The sequence below is a fragment of the Hippopotamus amphibius genome, chromosome X, assembly GCF_030028045.1.
Source record: "Hippopotamus amphibius kiboko isolate mHipAmp2 chromosome X, mHipAmp2.hap2, whole genome shotgun sequence".
Lineage (NCBI taxonomy): Eukaryota > Metazoa > Chordata > Mammalia > Artiodactyla > Hippopotamidae > Hippopotamus > Hippopotamus amphibius.
Window position 1 is genome coordinate 20,498,037 of NC_080203.1, and position 17,190 is coordinate 20,515,226.

A 17,190-nucleotide genomic window follows, 5' to 3' on the forward strand; every position below is an offset into this window, starting at 1 on the left:
GAGGCGCCACACCCCCTGAGGATAAAGCCCGCGCTTAGCTCCCCGAGACCCGTGCACAAATGAACACAAAGAATATATATTTAACCGCGTAACAGCGCCCTGCAGGAAGAAAGTGCCCGCACTCCGAGCGGGATCCTGAGCGCGACTTTTTGGCGCTCTCCGGGAGCATCGAGAAAGAGGCGGAGGACAGAGAGTCCCGGCTGGGCGCGCGAGCGAGGGCAGCACGCGGCCCGATTCCCGCGTGTCCCAAGCTGGGAGCCGCGCACGCCAGACCAAGTGAGGGCGGCAGCGGCGGCGGCGGCGGCGGCGGGGCGGCCGGTACGGGCGTGCGGGGCGCGTCGCGCTACCTGGCCGGGCGGGGCGGGGCCGGGCGGCTGCGCTCCGCTTCCCAGGCCGGGAGCGCCCGCGCGCCGCTCCACTGCCCGGCGGAGTTTGTTGGCAGTTGCCGTTGGGGCGTCCGAAGCCCCCCTCGCCGGCGCCGTGCCCTCGGCGCGCCACGCGTGTGCCGGGCGCGGGGCACTGCGGGGGCCGGCCGGCCGCCGGGACCGGGGCCGCCGGGTCGGCGGGCGCTGCCGGGGGCCGGCCGGCGGAGGGCACGCCTTTGGCTGCGGCCGGGCGGGGTTTGGGCCGGGGTTGCCATGGCAGCCGCTCGCCCGGCCGGGAGCCCCACGCCCGCCCGCCGCGAGGGAGCCGGGGAGCCCGAGGTGTGCTCCAAGTGGACTGAACCAAGCGCTCGGGAGGCGCGGGGAGGGCCGGCTCGGGTCCCCCTCTGTCCCCCGGCCCGCCGGCCGGTCCCGGGGAAGGGCCCCGGCGTAGTCGAGAAAGAGAAAAGCCTCTGGCCTCTGGGCCCGAAAGGAGGCTCGCCAAAGCACAGGGGGTGGGGGGGGGGGGAGAGGGGCTCGGAGGGATTGTCGCCTCCGTCCGGGAGTCCTCGTGTGCGTGTCTCGCTTGACATTTTATACCCCACCGCGGCCGACTCGGAGCCGGGTTGCCCGTCCCAGCCCTGAAGTTCTGTAGGTGGGGCGGGCTTTAATTTGCTTATATCTAATGATTTCTGAAGCCTCGCTTTAAAATGGCGGCATTGAATATCCACCCGTGCTAGAGGCTCTCCCGGCACCGGGGCCACCTCGCGCAGCGCTGCTTTTGCTTCTGCCGCTAACAGATGGCATGTGCCGCTGTCGCTGCCGCTGCCCCCGCCGCTGCCGCTGAGAGCGGGACCCCTTAGTCTGTGGGTTCGAGCTAGTGGCCGAAGGTAAGGCTGGCGAGGAGTTGGCGTTGGTGAGCGTGGCTGTCTTCCTAGCACGCCACCGAAATCGAATGCCTTTTAAACTTTATTTTTCAAAATGGCAAATAGAAAGAAGAGTAATGCTACAACTTTGTTGTAATTTTAGGGCTTTGCTCTTTCTTCTTGTTCGGCTTCCTTCTTTATTTCTTTTCTACTTCTTCCTTTATATATGTTATATATATATATATAATGTATATGTAATATCTACAGTAATTTAAAGGAACTTCTTGCATGGCATATCATCAGCAAATGCTTCTAGCCGCCCCTTTCCCCGTGGCCGTGGGATATCGTGGGCAGTGCCCCAGCTTTCGTGCTGAGCCGCGTCTCTTCCCGCTCTGAATCAACACATTTGGGCAGCTTGCTTTTACTACCGGCATCTGAAGGGCCTGAAGGTAGATTTTAGGAGACTTGAAAAGGTAACTTTAATTTTTAGCGTTCACACAAATAGCTTTTATGGTAAGAAAATGAAATTAAATCCAGACGGGCAACCCAAGTTAACATTCAGGTAATTCAACTGTGTAGTTTTATCATTAGTAGACCTACTGTGTGTTTTTCTATCTACTGACTATTAATTGGTATAGACTGACGCAATAGTGAGGGTGAATTTATTGTTGCTGTAATTAAGGTAGTGTGCTTTCCAAGAGGTTTTTTTTTCTTAGATGTTCCTAAATTGCTAGTGCTTACGAATTGGGCATGGATCCTCACAGCCTAACGCTGCACGAGTTTATGGGAGAGCATCAATTAAAACAAAACTACTGCAAGATTTAATTTTGAAATGATTGATAATTTTTCACTATGATGACTGCCTGGTTTAATAAGTATTTGGGTGGTTACTGATATAATGGTTGGAAAGTGGACTGTTGAAATAGCTGTGCAAGTGACTGGACAACAGTGTTTAATACAATTCACCTGAGATTTTTTCCTTTTGATGAAAGGCATATTGACAATGAAGCTTAGAGATCTCAGTTTTTCTAGTTATAGTCACATTTTCCATTTTGCGTCTGAAAATCTAGTCCTTAATGTTTAAATACTTTTTTAAAGCTGTTTTAAAAACGTTTCTCAATATGTAATATTTTGGGGGGATGCTTTCATATTTATTAAAACTTCCCTAAACATAGCCTAAAAGGGTCTCTGCCCATAGCCCAGCTGATATTATTCTACCTCTGTCCACTTTTGACTTCTCCCAAAGAAACAGAAGCTACTTGGCTGGCAGATTCTCCTCTTATTAAATTAAGCAAGTTTCTGGGGAGTGGTGGGGAAAAAGAGATTGTTTTGCACCTATTAGAAACGGTGCAGTTTTCCTGCCCAGGTGCTACTGTAGTGTGCCTAGAAAGAACTGAACTGTTTGCAGTGGAATTTACTATATAATCTGTTTTCCAGATTATTGTTGGAGAAAGTGTCCAGGGCAGTTCATTGCTTCACATCTGAAAGGAGAGTTCCTCCTGCAGGTAGAGAAATAGATATTTGCATTTTTGCAAGAGAGCAGGGGTAACCAAAAGCACTTCTCCCATTTTTAGTGATTACATCCTTAGATTCCAGTTCATGAAGCTTTGCTTCCTCATGTGCTGCCTTGTTGCTGAATGACTTTGGCCCAAATGCATCCTTAAAAGGGCAGCGGGGGGGACTAAACCTTGGGGCCAGAATAGACAAACTGAACTAGTGTCACAGACATTAGGAAGACATTTTGCCAAACATTCTGCGGCTTCATATAGTGATGAGATTGGAGACCTCGTGTGAAAACATAAATGAAGGCGTTTGTCAGAAAAAAAAATATTTTGAGAGAGAATTGATATAGTGCTGGGCTAGAGGTGGTGACTGCATGTTTCACTCTATTTCTAAGAGCTACTTCATTTCTCTAATTTCCTTTGCTGCTTTAAGCACTCATAATGATTCCCAGGACTACTATAAAGTCCCATTTTTCCCTCAACTGTCCACTCCAGGCATTTCACAACAGCTGCTTTTTAAGGGGGATAAAACCTATCCAAATTCTCTTCGGTAATCTCCTGCACCTACCTTTTACCTAAGCAGTGCTTTGCACAAATTGGGTGCTTAATAAATGTCGAGTTAAAAAGAAAAGTGACTAGTTGGTAAACTCACAGAGGAGAGAAGATTTTGTGTGCAGCTTTTAATTTAAACAGAAGATTTTTTTTGCTTGCTGGCAAGAACCTCAAAATATGAAGTCGTTTAGAATGTGTATTCTCCTAATTGCCTGCATTTTATTTGCCTCAAATGGGTTGCCTTGCTTCTCACTGCACTGCTAGGCACTTCTGTAATTCATCTTTCTGACCAGTAGGTGTATTATTATCTGTCCAGCTCTGCCATATGAAAAAGTAATCAGAGCAGCTTGGGGAAAAAAGGTTTTGTCTTTGGAGGCTGTACAGTACTGCACGTGCTGGAACAGTGGCGGTGTCTGGGCTGCTGTGCAGATGCTGACAGTGTAGTTGGAAATACAGTTGTGTTCTCCCCACAGCTGTCTTTAGACACGAGAGGGAAAGGAAGAAAGGAGTGAGAAGCTCTAATGGGATAAAGATTTTCCTTCCAAAAAATGCACACTTATCCTGCTTAATAGCACAGTCAATTCAGGAAGGTGGCAGAATTGTTCTGTTTTGAAATAAATCACATTGTCTGATAGGATTACAAACAGGGATTGGGGCCTAGCAGACAAGAATAAGTTACAGGCCATGTTTGACAAGTAATTTGATCCTGTAATTAAAGTTAGATAATGGTCACTGCCATGTTAAAACTATCAAGTGTCTGAAAGAGCACGCAGGCTACACTCACCTTCACTTTGTCAGGGTGCTTCCATACAGTTGAGTTTTCTTATAACAATATCTAGTAGGGTGAACAGATGGATTTTTCTCCCATTATAAATGGATGCAATGTCAAGAAATTAGAAATCAGAAGTTTTGTTTCTTTGGGGGATTTTTCTGCCTGTCCCTACGTGTGACACAGTTCTCAATTCAAAAAATAGAAACCTGTGCTTCAGATAAGATGAGGTGGGCCTTTTTCCTGTAAGAGAATAAACTGTTTGGGAGCAAGTAGTTTAATTGCCAACCAACCCAAAACAAACAAATGCAAATTATGACCCAAAGGAAAGCAATTAGATCTGTATTAATGCAGGCTTTTAGATCTTAAGGAATCCAGATGGTTGTGTGGCATCCCGCTCTTCCTAAATGGTTATATATTGCGGCAAGACAGCCAAATGACAATGTTGGAAAGGCAATTTTGAGAGTTAGGATAAATAAGGTATCAATTACATTATTAGGTGTTAATTACATCCATGTGCCCTAAAAGGGATTAGAAAGGTTTTTTTTTCCAGATCATTCTAGTGAAGACATAATGTAAAACCATCATTTACTTCTACTTGATATTGAGTGACAGTGCTTTTAAAAGAGTGATGGATAAATAATGCAATCTGGGAAGAGGGACATTATTTTTATTTGAGAAATAAAGGTACTCCCAAGTCGTCTGGGAACATGCAAGCACACACATGTGCACACGTGTGCAAAATTAGTCTTCATTTTAGGACAATTAATACAGCCGTGCATTGACTTATTCCTGGAAGAGTATGGAAAAATATACTTATTTTTACAGCAATCCTCCAATTCTAAGAATGAAAGACAAAAAGGTTCACAATAAACTATAATAAATGTTTGTATTACACAATTTCTCTCTGAGGCTCTGTATGTTCAACTCCAGTTAATTTTCAGAGAAAGGGTACGTTGATCAGAACTCAAGAGGAAACAGAAATGAAAGGAAGCTTGATTTAAGTATGCCCGCGTGTGCGGGGAGTGTATATATGTAAGTGAATGTACATATGAATGTATATACATGTACATTGTGTATAACGTATGTTGTGATATTCACGTACATACATGTCACACACGTGTGTGTATATATATATATTTTTCTCCCTCTATATGTATGTGAGCCTTTTCAGGAAACTCAAGCATGGTAACCCCAGAACTCTCTATAACAACCATGAGCAGAAAGTGTTAAGGGAAAAAAAGGAGACCGATTACAGATTTAGGAATCCATTAGGCACGCTTGTTAAAATATTATGTCCACCCTTAAGTCCTTCTTCCGTCAGCGTTAAGTTGGCTCATGAGTAGAAGGAGTGATTTGTTTCTGGCCTTAGGCAGGAGTTAGTTTTATGCCCACAGAGTGGGTGAACTTGAAGGGCCCAGAAGTGAAGGGCCTGTAAGTAAAGGCCCTCCAATTGAGAAAGGCAGTCCGGGCAGAATTACAGGATGTTGGCACTAGACTTCCAGCAGGCTGTGTGAGCTCCTTAGGTCATGGAAGCATTCTAGAAACCGATAGTTTGCCGGATCTTGTTTTCTAGCTAACTCAAATTAGCTTAAAATAGTCCCAACAGTTATTTTTTGAATCTCGAGCTTCTTGGCATTGTTCGCAACTGGTGTGGAAATCTGAGAATGGTTTCTTAAGGCTTATTCAGGTTTCCTTGAATGTACGAGTAATTCTTTATTAGGAAAGTTCCCGGGTCTCCTTACCTCGTATCCCCACTGCCTGGCACATAGTAGGCTCTCAGTAAAACTTGGTTGAGTGGGAGAATCGTCTTTCTCACTTGTTCTTTTATGAACAGCCTTCCTGTGATTGCAGGTAGCATTATCTATTTTTTATTGACAAAAAAAAAAAATTAACAACAACGAATATCCTACTGGAGGCCTACGATAGCAGCTCTCTCACAAGTCCAGGGAAAAGCAAGCAATGGCAGCCTTTGGGCTGAGACCTCGAGTAGCCTGAAAGCCAGTTGCTCCTTTTCTGTCACCTGTAGTTGCATTTAGTATATCTTTGGCACATCCTGGAGAAATCAGTCTGCACAAGAAGTTACGGAGAAACAGTCCTTCAAACCGTTTTACCAGATAAAAAAAGGAACAAAATCAGAAATACCGTGACTCAGATGCCTCGTGTCATGTATAGTTTAGAAAGTGATGAAGTCAGACAAAACCCAGAAAGGACACTGAGAGCTGTCTCATTTTCAGTCAAACACTGATTGCCCATTTAGAGGGTGAATTTGCATAGGTTTTTATTTACCAAGATACAGGTATGAATAGCGCTTCTTTTTACTGTTTCCAGAAAGCGAAGTCCACACGGTGGAAGAGACAAGAGGTGCCATTTCAGGTCCACCACAATCATCTTTTGTGCCCAGAGCACCATCAGTCTTTAGGTACAGCTTTTGTAGTCTCTCCATATATAGCAGCATGAAGAAACCAAACATGGGGGTGTTTTTGGGGGGGGGGGAGGAGAGGTCGCCTGTTAGCGAAAAATGAGACCGTAAAAGAACCAGCGAGCTTGCATTTCACCTTTTGTTTTTAGTCTTCAACTTTCACGCGGGAAAACAAAACAAAGCAGAACAAAAGCACCGTGTATAGTATTAGCTTGGGCATATATCCCATAGTATAATTCCTCAGTTTTTTGCTATAATGTTAAGGTGGCTGCTTTATTATGATTGGATTCATGTACTATGTAGTGGTTTGTCTGAGGTCTATATAAAATGTATAGAAACAAACTCATGGCACAGTGGCGGAGATCACGTTTCACCTCAGCACCCAACTGGAGTTTGCGTTTGTCCTCTGAAAAGCAGGCATTCGATAAATGGCCCAATTGTGGGTGCTATTTTGTTAAAGAACACGTTGATGTTTCCCCAGATTCTTGCTATCTGTGATCAATGAGGATACTAGAGAAGGGGAGTGGATTCTTTTCAGAAATGATGTTGAGAAAAATTTAAACTCCCAAGTTGTTGATGTCAGCATTTTTCCTAAGTAACTGGATAGCATGAAGAAAAACCTTTTTAGCTCACCCAGAAGTATGAAGTGAAAAACAGTACAGATTATAGGGCCACATTTTATGTCTAAGGGTTTCAAATGCAGAAAAACATGGAGGGGGGGGGGTGTCGAGGAGGTGCCAGGTAACCTGATCTGTTTCGTGAATGCCTGTTGCATTGGCCTCAGCCACAGACGGGCTGTGTCAATAAGCGCTCTGCGGGCTTTCTGAAGCCAGGGTCTGGGCTGGAATCAGATTGACAAGGCTCCCCAAGGGAAGGCATTTTTTTGAGAAAGACAGAGTTTGGCGGAACTTTGGCCAACTAGCTGCCTTGCTACCATTCATTAATCCTCTTTCTCAGATAAAGCTGGTTTTGCTGGGGGACTCATTCGGACGTACTGAGAGCTTCAGCGTAGCAATAATATGAGGGCAAAATGCTTGTACTTTCTGACTGAAACTTCCCCTCCAAAGCTCTTTGAGAAGTTGACAGGCTGGAGAAATGTGACACAGGGCTTGGCATTTCACAGTGCTAGAAAAAGACGCGAATACCTCCATATGTTGTGAAGAGTGTGGTGATAATAATAAAGGATCTAAACTGTGATCCCTTTAGAGAGCTCTCATACATGCACATACTTTGAAGTTGCACAAGTCATGCTGTGGGCTGGAGAGAGAGAGGAGAAAGAGTGTGTGTGAGAGAGAGGGAAACCAAATTTAAGAAGCTAGTTCCTCTTCTCTGGGATATTGTAGTCTGCAGTTCTCTCTTACTAATCAGGTGCATGCAAATTGTGGTTCTGAAAATTGACCCCAAATTAACAGGAAATATCTAGGCTATCTAATGTCATTTTCTGAACACTTTTACTTTTCCTAATGTGGTCTGTTATTCTTACATTCATTAAAAATGCAGAAGTTCAAGTGACTGGTTGTGTGACTTTTGCTAAGGAAATTTTTTTGGTAAAAGTTACGTTTTTCACTTGCAAGCCTAGATCATCTAATAGCCCTCCTCAATGACTTCCATCTATCCCCAAAGAAATTTCCATAATATTTTTAGCCATCTATGAAAACAGTTCACACAGAGGCACTGAGAAATGGTGACAAGCAATGACAGGAAATGCCGTTTGCACTGGTCTCCTTCATAACTTAGTGAGGCCACAGCTGGCTGATTTGCTTTTAACTTCCTGTTTGGGGGCTACATGGGTCAAAAGTAGCAGTGTTTTCTGTATAGAGTTTTTTTTTTTTTTGGCTTTATTCTGTAGGGCCACAATAAATCTGTCACTGGGCTGCATGTTTTGTATATTTTATGGACTGTATCATGTGGTTTGAGTTTAATTTGGAAGGCAGTGCTTTTACAATCAAGATCCTCCTAACACGTGCAGCTTTAGGGTCTGGGGTTGCACTGGCCTTCGAAAGTTTATAGCTCTATTTACACAATAGTGATTGCTGAGAAGGGCATTTCCTGCCAGTTAATGACTGGTCGAAAAGGCCAACAGTCCAAATCCAGGGAGAGAGGACCATTCATTAAATGCCACTAAGGGACCAGGGCACTTTTATCATGAAGTGGTGAGGAGAAAGTGAAAACATAGTCTGCCTTTTGAGGAGCCTAAAGCAGCGTGGGCAGAGCTAGATATGGATGTGCTGCCTTGTGGTATGAAAAACGAAGCCTCTTTTCATGACAGGGACCAACTGACTTTCCCATGGGGTGCCAAATCAAGACGTGGGTGAGGAGGGCATTTCCTTTAGGTTGATGACCCAGTGGAGGAGGGACAAATAAAGATAAGGGCCCTGAACTTGCCAAGTATTAGCTGCCTGAAAATGGTCAACTCACAAGTGATACAGCTACCTTAAAAACCTTTAAGACCATATGATTGAATTTCCTAATTGGTTGAATAACTGATCATTGCTAAAGTGTACAAGAATTCAGGGGTGGAAAGAATGATCTCTTTTCAAGGTCAGTTTAGCAGGACATCAATATTCCGTTTCAATTCCCTAATATAAAGAACGTAAATAATATGTATGAAGAATGCTCTACCTCTTGTGGAAGTATTTGTGAGGGCTGTAATATTAACCATTTAACCTAAGACATTCCCAGGAAACAGTTTTGTCTGCAGTATAATTCTTGTCTGCTATAAAGGAGCTGAGGTGTGAAGAATTTGGCATTGATTTAGAGCAAAAACAGAATAGGACTGAGATTAGGTTCACATCCAGGAATTCCTGACTTCCTGGCCTGTCCTTCACTCCCTTGGCTTCCTAAGCCTTCAATTTTGCTAAAATGGTAAGTGTTTATAAAGGATAAACATCTAAATTCTTTAACAGATACCTCTGCATACGGGAGGTTGTGGGACACCCCCACTTCAGAACTTGGCTTGGTCCTTTACCTTGAAATTTTCTTTCATATCTTCCCAATTTGGTGGGGGAATGGCAAGGGCGGACTGGACCTCTAAAATACAGGCAATCATAATAGGCCAGACACCTGGGTTTCTTCATGGGCTTGAGTAATCTGTCACAGGCAGAACAAACCCAATATTAGGTTTCATTTTTGGGTCTGGAAAATGTCATTACATACTTTTTAAATATTCAGTAATCCAAAGATTGCTGGTCATTACCAGTTCAAAAAATAAAAGTTTTCCAAAGTTTAAAACACTCTACAAATGAACTGTATACCAATTACTGTTGTTACTATTAGATGATGTTTCAAGCACATTTATAAACAAAAAAGTGACTTGGATGAACTAAAAAAAATTTTTTTTAAGCATGAATTTATTGTTTTGAGCATTCTTTTTTTTCTTTATTGGAGTATAATTGCTTTACAGTGTTGTGTTAGTTTCTGTTGTGCAACAAAGTGAATCAGCTCTATGTGTACATATATCCCCATATCCCCTTCCTCTTGAGCCTCCCTCCCTCTTGCGTTTGAATGTTGATACACTAAAATTTTGTGAATTCAGATTAAAAATAATATTCTGATTTACAAAATGTTTTGGGTTAAGAACAAACAAGGTTCTTCTGAGTAGATGTCCTGGTGACCTGAATATTAATACGCATTTGTAATTAGCAACACAGCTGCATTTAAATAATGATCCATAAACCTTAGAAGTGTCTTTTTCTAAGAGATTAAACACCCCTTCCATCTTCTTGACATCATGTTTTGTTTAGCAAACCCTTTCTTTCTAGGTTATCTCCAAATATATTTCAAGCTGGTTCAGATTCAGTTACCACAGTCTGTACTAGTGGCCTCAAAATTAATGAAGATTTACCCTGCTATAAGTGGAGCCAATACCATTACCTTGTGGCGTGTGAAAAGTCTATTTGTTCTATCAGTGTAGTCTTCAAGTGGTGGGCAACAAGTCATTAGTGTATAATGAAATCAATTTAGTAAGCTATGACTGGCATTTTTTTAAACAAAAGTGAATAAAATATACAGCAAGAAAACACCAGAATATATCATGTAGTAAGCTTCAATATTTTTGGTGAGACTTATTTCAGATCTGTGCACATATGTACTTAGGGTGTAAAATGTGTTACTTACTATTTGTTGCTGTTGAAAAGGTTTAAAAGTCAATGTTTTAGTAGATGTTATTCCAAACTGGGTCAGAAATGCTTTTTCCTTTTTTTTCTTTTTCTTTCTTTCTTTCTTTTTTTTTTTTTTTGAAGGGGAAGTGGTTGAGAGATACTGGGGGCTTGGGTGCTGACATAATGAATGATGTTGGTTAAGTACCTTGACAGTTGTGTGTCTTTTTCAAACTGAGAAGTGAGATATTGCTGTAGGAATGCTGTAAGATTTAACATCTATAATATGTTGTAGTCCTGAGAGTATACACTTTGTATGAGTATTATGTATTTACCAAGTGGTATTGATAGACCATGAGACACAGAAAATAATGCTAGCTAGGAACAGGAGACAAAAAAGGACATCTTAGAAAAACAACAATAACTAAAAATCTTGGGATGCCTTGGTGTGAGGTGCATCTAGTAGCAAAAGAATGGTCAAAAAAATTTAAATGTAGAAAAAACCCCAGTTATTATAGGATGAGTTTAATGTAAGTTTAAAGAGTTCAAAAATTGGTTTTGGTTTTTTTTTTTGTTTTTAAATTTATTTATTTATGCTGCATTGGGTCTTCGTCGTGGCTTGCGGGCTATCTCTAGTTGAGATTAACGGGCTGTTCTTCGTTGCTGTGCACGGGCTTCTCAGTGCCGTGGCTTCTCTTGTTGCGCAGCTCCGGCTCTAGGCACGTAGGCTTCAGTAGTTGCAGCACACGGGCTCAGTAGTTGTGGTTTGCAGGCTCTAGAGCACAGGGTCAGTGGTTGTGATGCACGGGCTTAGTTGCTTCGTGGCATGTGGGATCTTCCTGGACCAGGGATTGAACCCATGTCCCCTGCATTGGCAGGCAGATTCTTAACCACAGCCCCACCAGGGAGGTCCCTGGTTTTGGTTTTTACAAATCTAAAATGGTCATATCAAGAGAGAAGAAAGCTGATTTTTAAATAAATATAAATGTACACATTTACCATACGTTGGAAGAAAGCCTGTGGGTGGCTATTTTTTTCAGCAATGAACAAAGGGACACGTTAAAAGGAATTTTAAAATTGTGAATGGGAGGCATAAGCCAAGAATCTTAAATATACCTAGGATATTGATGGGAATGATTATACAAATAAAGACGATGATAGTCACATAGCCTTTCTTTTTTTAAAATAATTTATTTATTGGCTGTGTTGGGTCTTTGTTGCTGCACAGGCTTTCTCTAGTTGTGGCAAGCAGGGGCTACTCTTTGTTGCAGTGCATGGGCTTCTTATTGCGGTGGCTTCTCTTATTGCAGAGCAAGGGCTCTGGCCCAAGGACTTCAGTAGTTCTGGCTCAAGGGCTCGATAGTTGCGGCTTGCAGGCTCTAGAGCGCAGGCTCAGTAATTGTGGCACACTGTTCAGTTGCTCCTTGGCATGTGGGATCTTCCCGAACCAGGGATCGAACCTGTGTCCCCTGTATTGGCAGGCGGATTCTTAACTACTGGGCCACCAGGGAGGTCCCCACATAGCCTTTCTAATTACTTTTTTTGTGCTGATGAGAATTAAGCCCAGCAGTAGGAATAAAAAGAATTACTCATATGAGGTACTGAGTGTAATCCATCAAGAGACTGGAAACAACCTTAGAAATGTGGACAATTTGTGCATATTCCTTTGAATTAAAACACTGTTGGGGGAGGAAAATTTTGCCTTCTGGGGTACTGTTGCACCTCTGGTAGGATCATAAGGATCTTGTCCTTACCCCTCCCCCCCCCCCCCCCCGCCATCCCCAGTTCTCTCCCAGTGCCATGAAATCTCTTTTATGGCTGGACATGTTGACTTTATTCCCAACGGTCTTTTACTGTGGACATCTTTCAGAGCCTTAAAGCATTGTTGCTTTCTCCACACTGAAAATTTGAAATGAAATTAGGCTTTTCATCACAGACATTTAAATGTTAAACTTAAGTTACTGCTCTGGAAATAAAATACAATCTCAGCTCTAATGAGTTGGTAACTAAACTCTGTCATTGTAAATGAGTTCTTATCTCCCTCTTCAGATATACCATATTTAAAACTTGTTAAGAATAGAGAAAGGCTTACACATCTAATGGTTGTGTAATTAGCAATCAATTTATTAAATGGGATGTAAAACAAATTAAGCACCATAATAAAGTGTTATTATGCATTACTCTATTCATGATGATAAAAACTAAAAAATGATGGATGAATCTGCATACATTTCCCGATCTTTGGAGTGACAGGTTTTAGCTATTTCTTATTCTGTTTGTTAAAGCTATTTGGAGAGCACTAATATGTATGGTTTTAGGCCACAGGATAACTTTGCCTATAGCATCTGTTTCACCATAAGCAACATTTTAGTAGCATAGAGTAGGTAGAATAAAATGTGGACAGTTTAAGTGTGAGTTACTCAGGATTTTCAGTTGCAGCAAGCATGTGGTTGTTTGTGTGTTTTGGGCAAACAAAATTAGTCATTGGTTTGGGGTGTCAGCTACTTTTTAAAATTTTTAAATTATTTATACAATTTTAAAGGTTACACTCTTTACAGTTATTACAAAATATTGGCTATATTCCTTGTGTTGTACAATACATCCTTGTGTGTTTCTAATCCAATACCTCCCACTCCCTCACCCCTATATTGCCCCCCTTACTGGTAACCACTAGTTTGTTTTCTGTATCTGTGAGTCTGCCTCTTTTTTGTTATATTCACTAGTTTGTTGTATTTTTTAGATTCCACACATGAGTGATATTATACACTTGTTTTTCTCTTTCTGACTTATTTCACTTAGCATAATGTCCTCCAAGTCTATTCATGTTGTTGCAAATGGCAAAATTTCATTCTTTTTTGTGGCTGAGTAGTATTCCAATATGTGTATTTATTTTTATTTTTAAATTTTATTGAAGTATAGTTGATTTACAATGTTGTATTAGTTTCAGGTGTACAGCAAAGTGATATATTCTTTTTCAGATTCCCTTCCCCATAGGTTATGTATGTATATATATGTATATATATATATTCAGCTTTGCCTGTAAAGCCTTTTTTTTTTAAAGCTCTTTATTGGAGTGTAATTGCTTTACACTGTAGTGCCAGTTTTTGCTGTAGTTCCCTGTGCTATATGGTAGGCCCTTGTTGATTATTTTATATATAGTAGTGTGTATATGTTAATCTCAAACTCCTAATTTATCCCTTCCCCCACCTTTCCCCTTTGGTAACCGTAAGTTTTTTTTTAAGTCTGTGTCTGTTTTGTAAATAAATTCCTTTGTATCATTTTTTTAGATTCTGCGTTTAAGTGATATCATATGATATTTGTCTTTGTCTGATTTACTTCACTCAGTATGATAATCTCTAGGTCCATCCATGTTGCTGCAAATGGCATTATTTCATTCATTTTTATGGGTGAGTAGTATTCCATTGTGTGTGTGTGTGTGTGTGTGTGTGTATCTCACATCCTCTTTATCCTTTCATCTGATGATGAACACTTAGCTACTTTTTTTCACTTGAGCCCTATGGGGTTTTTTGTGTGTGTGTGAATACTTGGCAAATTAATACTGATAAGAAAAAGCTATGGAAGAAGGTGTGCAAAACCCAGCTAAACCCCAAGCTGTCATTCATTTCACACATCATCCTAGCTCTTCTCAGTCTGTGAAATATTATGATCCCTTGTGTACCATACCTGTCAAATTTCATTTAAAACTTCAGGGTATACAGGGAACACAAAACCTTCGACAGGTGAGTTTATTTTGTTTATTGTGAATGAAAATTTCCCTCAGAAGGCAATGAGACTATGAGGGCAAACTGTCTTCTGGAATGAAGAAGGAAGATGGAAAGAAAGATGCTAGATTTGCTAGTCTTTTGCTTGGATAATTCCTTATATCATATTCCTCATTTTCGTGGGACCCTGTTGGCCAAAAGAAAATTAAGATGTTTGTATTGCTGTTGGCAAAATTTTTCTTAGCTGATAAGTGAGGAAAACCCCTTGATTCCAAGAATTGCCACCATTAGTGTTTTCAGGAAGCCTGAAACGATTGGATACAAGAAAAACAAAAGCCTGGTCATCTCAGCCCCAGGAGAGGAGCTCTGGTTCCTATTGTTCCTCATGTTGGGTCGTAATTCAAACAAAACAAAACAAAACAAAACAAAACAAAACAAAACAAACCCCTCTTGAAATGAGAGGTTGGTTGGTTGGTTTGTTCTTAAGTGAAAATAAGCTGGGTTTCCTTGAATCCCTGTAGAGGGAGTGTTGTGAAGCACACATCCAGACTTCGGAGTCTTCAAACTTTTAGCTTCCTAGAGCAGGACAGAACTTAGGCCATAGAAAGTCAGAAAGTAAAATCAGCAGCCATTGCTTTTGTGTCATTAAGGGCCCTTTTCTGATTTGCTGGGTGTGAATAGTGGTATAGAACTTAACCACGTGACATGTCAGAGGCTTGCAACTTCCCTTGACACCTCATGCTGACAGGCCCAGACAGGGTGACATTGGCTCTTGGAGTTCTTGGGTGGCAGTGCTTACTACCACCTTCACCTACAGGAATGTATTATACTTTTAAATCAGTCTTAATATCTGTAGGCAGGAGTTTATATATAGGAATAAAATTTGAACCCCCATTTTCACACCCAATAAAAACGTCCTATAATAGGTGTTTATTTAGAGTCAACTGACATTTATCGAACAGTTACTGTAGCCAGATGCTCTGCTAGGTGCTTTCATTACTGTTATGACAACATTTCTTCTAGCTATGAAATGCAGTTGGTTCTAGCCAGGCAAGTACTCTCTTTGGCATCAGTAGATATCAGGCTAAAAATTGCACCTTCAGCTCTTTGCTCACTTTTAAATACAACCCCACACCACCCCACAAACACAAAATAATTTCTTCTTTGTCTAGTCATATTCTCGTTGTTATTTGGGGACCATCTCATGACCCATGGCCTGCCTCTTCCATCAGTAAAGACATTTATTTCCTTTTCAGTCAAGCCAACATTAATCTCTTAATCATCTTGCTAGAACAAATGACTGGTTTAGCTCTCTGGTAGATGGTGCTGCAGTAGGGTGGGAAGTAACAGGATGAAGAGTGAAGCTTCAGGAGTGTGAAATGATGTTGAGTGAAAGTGCTGCTGAAACAGCTACTTTGAAAAACCTAGAACAAAGTTGGATTAAACTTGTCTAAAATGGAGAGAAAATAACAGAGCAAAGCCTTGTGAGTCAGTCTCTTACCCTTAGGAGTGGCCAGGGCACCCCAAGGAGAGCATCAGGGGAGGAATCTCTTTGTGTCACAGAAGCAAAGGAGAAAGAAAGTTTCTAGAATGGGGTGGGGGGGGCAGGAAATGAACAAATATCAAAGGAATTATGTAATTTGAGGCCACTAGTTTTGGTATTTAAAAGGTCATTGGTGACTTCTTAGAGACCAGAAACCTGTTTACGGAGGGTTGAGGAGTAAATGAAAAGTTTGGAAATGAAAGTGGTAATGATTGCTTTTGTGAGATATTTGATGATTAAGGATGAAAAATGTTGGAACTTAACAAGGAAATAGAATCAAGGGAAGGAAGAGTTTTGTTTTTGTTTTTAGGGTAGGGGAGTGACTTAGATGTACTTATTGGCTGACAGGGAGGCAGAGGTGAAGCAGATCTTTCACCCTACTTTTACTCATCAAATGTAGAATATAAGAAATATCTGTAAATCGCCAAATATGTATTGAGTGCCTATCCTACTTGCCCAGTGTCTCTGTTAATATGCAGAATATTATTTGCGCAGTCTGATTAAGTAATCCGTGAAGAGCTCTGGTGTTTATTCTTTTTGCCTTTAAGGTACAAGATTAAGCTTGTCATAAAAGAACTGGGAGAGGTTTGGAGAAAAAAAAAGGACAGTGGAATTCAGCCAAAATAATAGATAGGATTGTTTTTAAATGGCTTTAGAGACAAGTTAGTGCTACTGAATTTGTGAAAATGTGACTGACATCTTTCTATAAGTCAGGCTCAATGAAAATGAAAGAGAAGGTGGGAAAAGCTATAAAAAACAATAAGGGTGCCAATATAACTGCCAAGGATGGACTTTTACTCTATGAGTTCCCTTTAGACTAAGATTCAGTGTCAGTCCTTCATCAAGTTAGAAATTTTAACATGGGCAGCAGCTTCCCTGGGTTGTATCTGGCAACTTGAGTTTTTTGTGGATTTTATATTTTAACATCTAGTTTAAAAAATAAACCTTGGGTCCAGATTCAATTCCCCTCATTTTAATCACTCTCCCAAATCTCTCTTCTTGAACATAGTTTGTTCTTCCTTTCTTAGAAGCTGATGATTATTGGCACAAATATCTTTAATGTAAGCCTTATATTTAATGTCTAGGGTGAAATTTGATTCTAGTCAAAAAGAAAAGGTTGCTTCTTTGAGGTTCTGAAAATGCTTTTCTCTCTAAAGAGAAGATGATGCAAATTTTGTGACATGTTGAAAAACTTAAATCTTTGAAGTTATTGTAAAGGTACTAATTATCTAAATCAGCATTTCCCAAACTGTTTTTTGCCATATATTCCAGGGGAAATAAAAAGGTTTCTTAGGTGCAATGCCTCGGAATCGATGGTTAAAATTAATACCATATTCTGAGGATTAAGTTGTACT

General features: G+C 41.1%; 1 protein-coding gene across 10 annotated transcripts in view; it reads left to right on the top strand.

The window, feature by feature from the left end:
* Nucleotides 1–988: 988 nt before the first annotated feature.
* The window catches only part of MBNL3 (muscleblind like splicing regulator 3), a 243,423-nt gene continuing 227,221 nt past the window's right edge, over nucleotides 989–17,190 (top strand). For 6 of the 10 annotated variants that reach the window (XM_057717471.1, XM_057717462.1, XM_057717468.1 and 3 more), the window contains exon 1: nucleotides 989–1,252. The gene's annotated coding sequence lies outside the window, so the exon portion shown is untranslated. Of the gene's footprint in view, nucleotides 1,791–2,672; nucleotides 2,734–6,382; nucleotides 6,474–17,190 lie in introns of those variants that run through there. The other 4 variants (XM_057717463.1, XM_057717464.1, XM_057717465.1 and 1 more) reach the window with 4 other exon arrangements.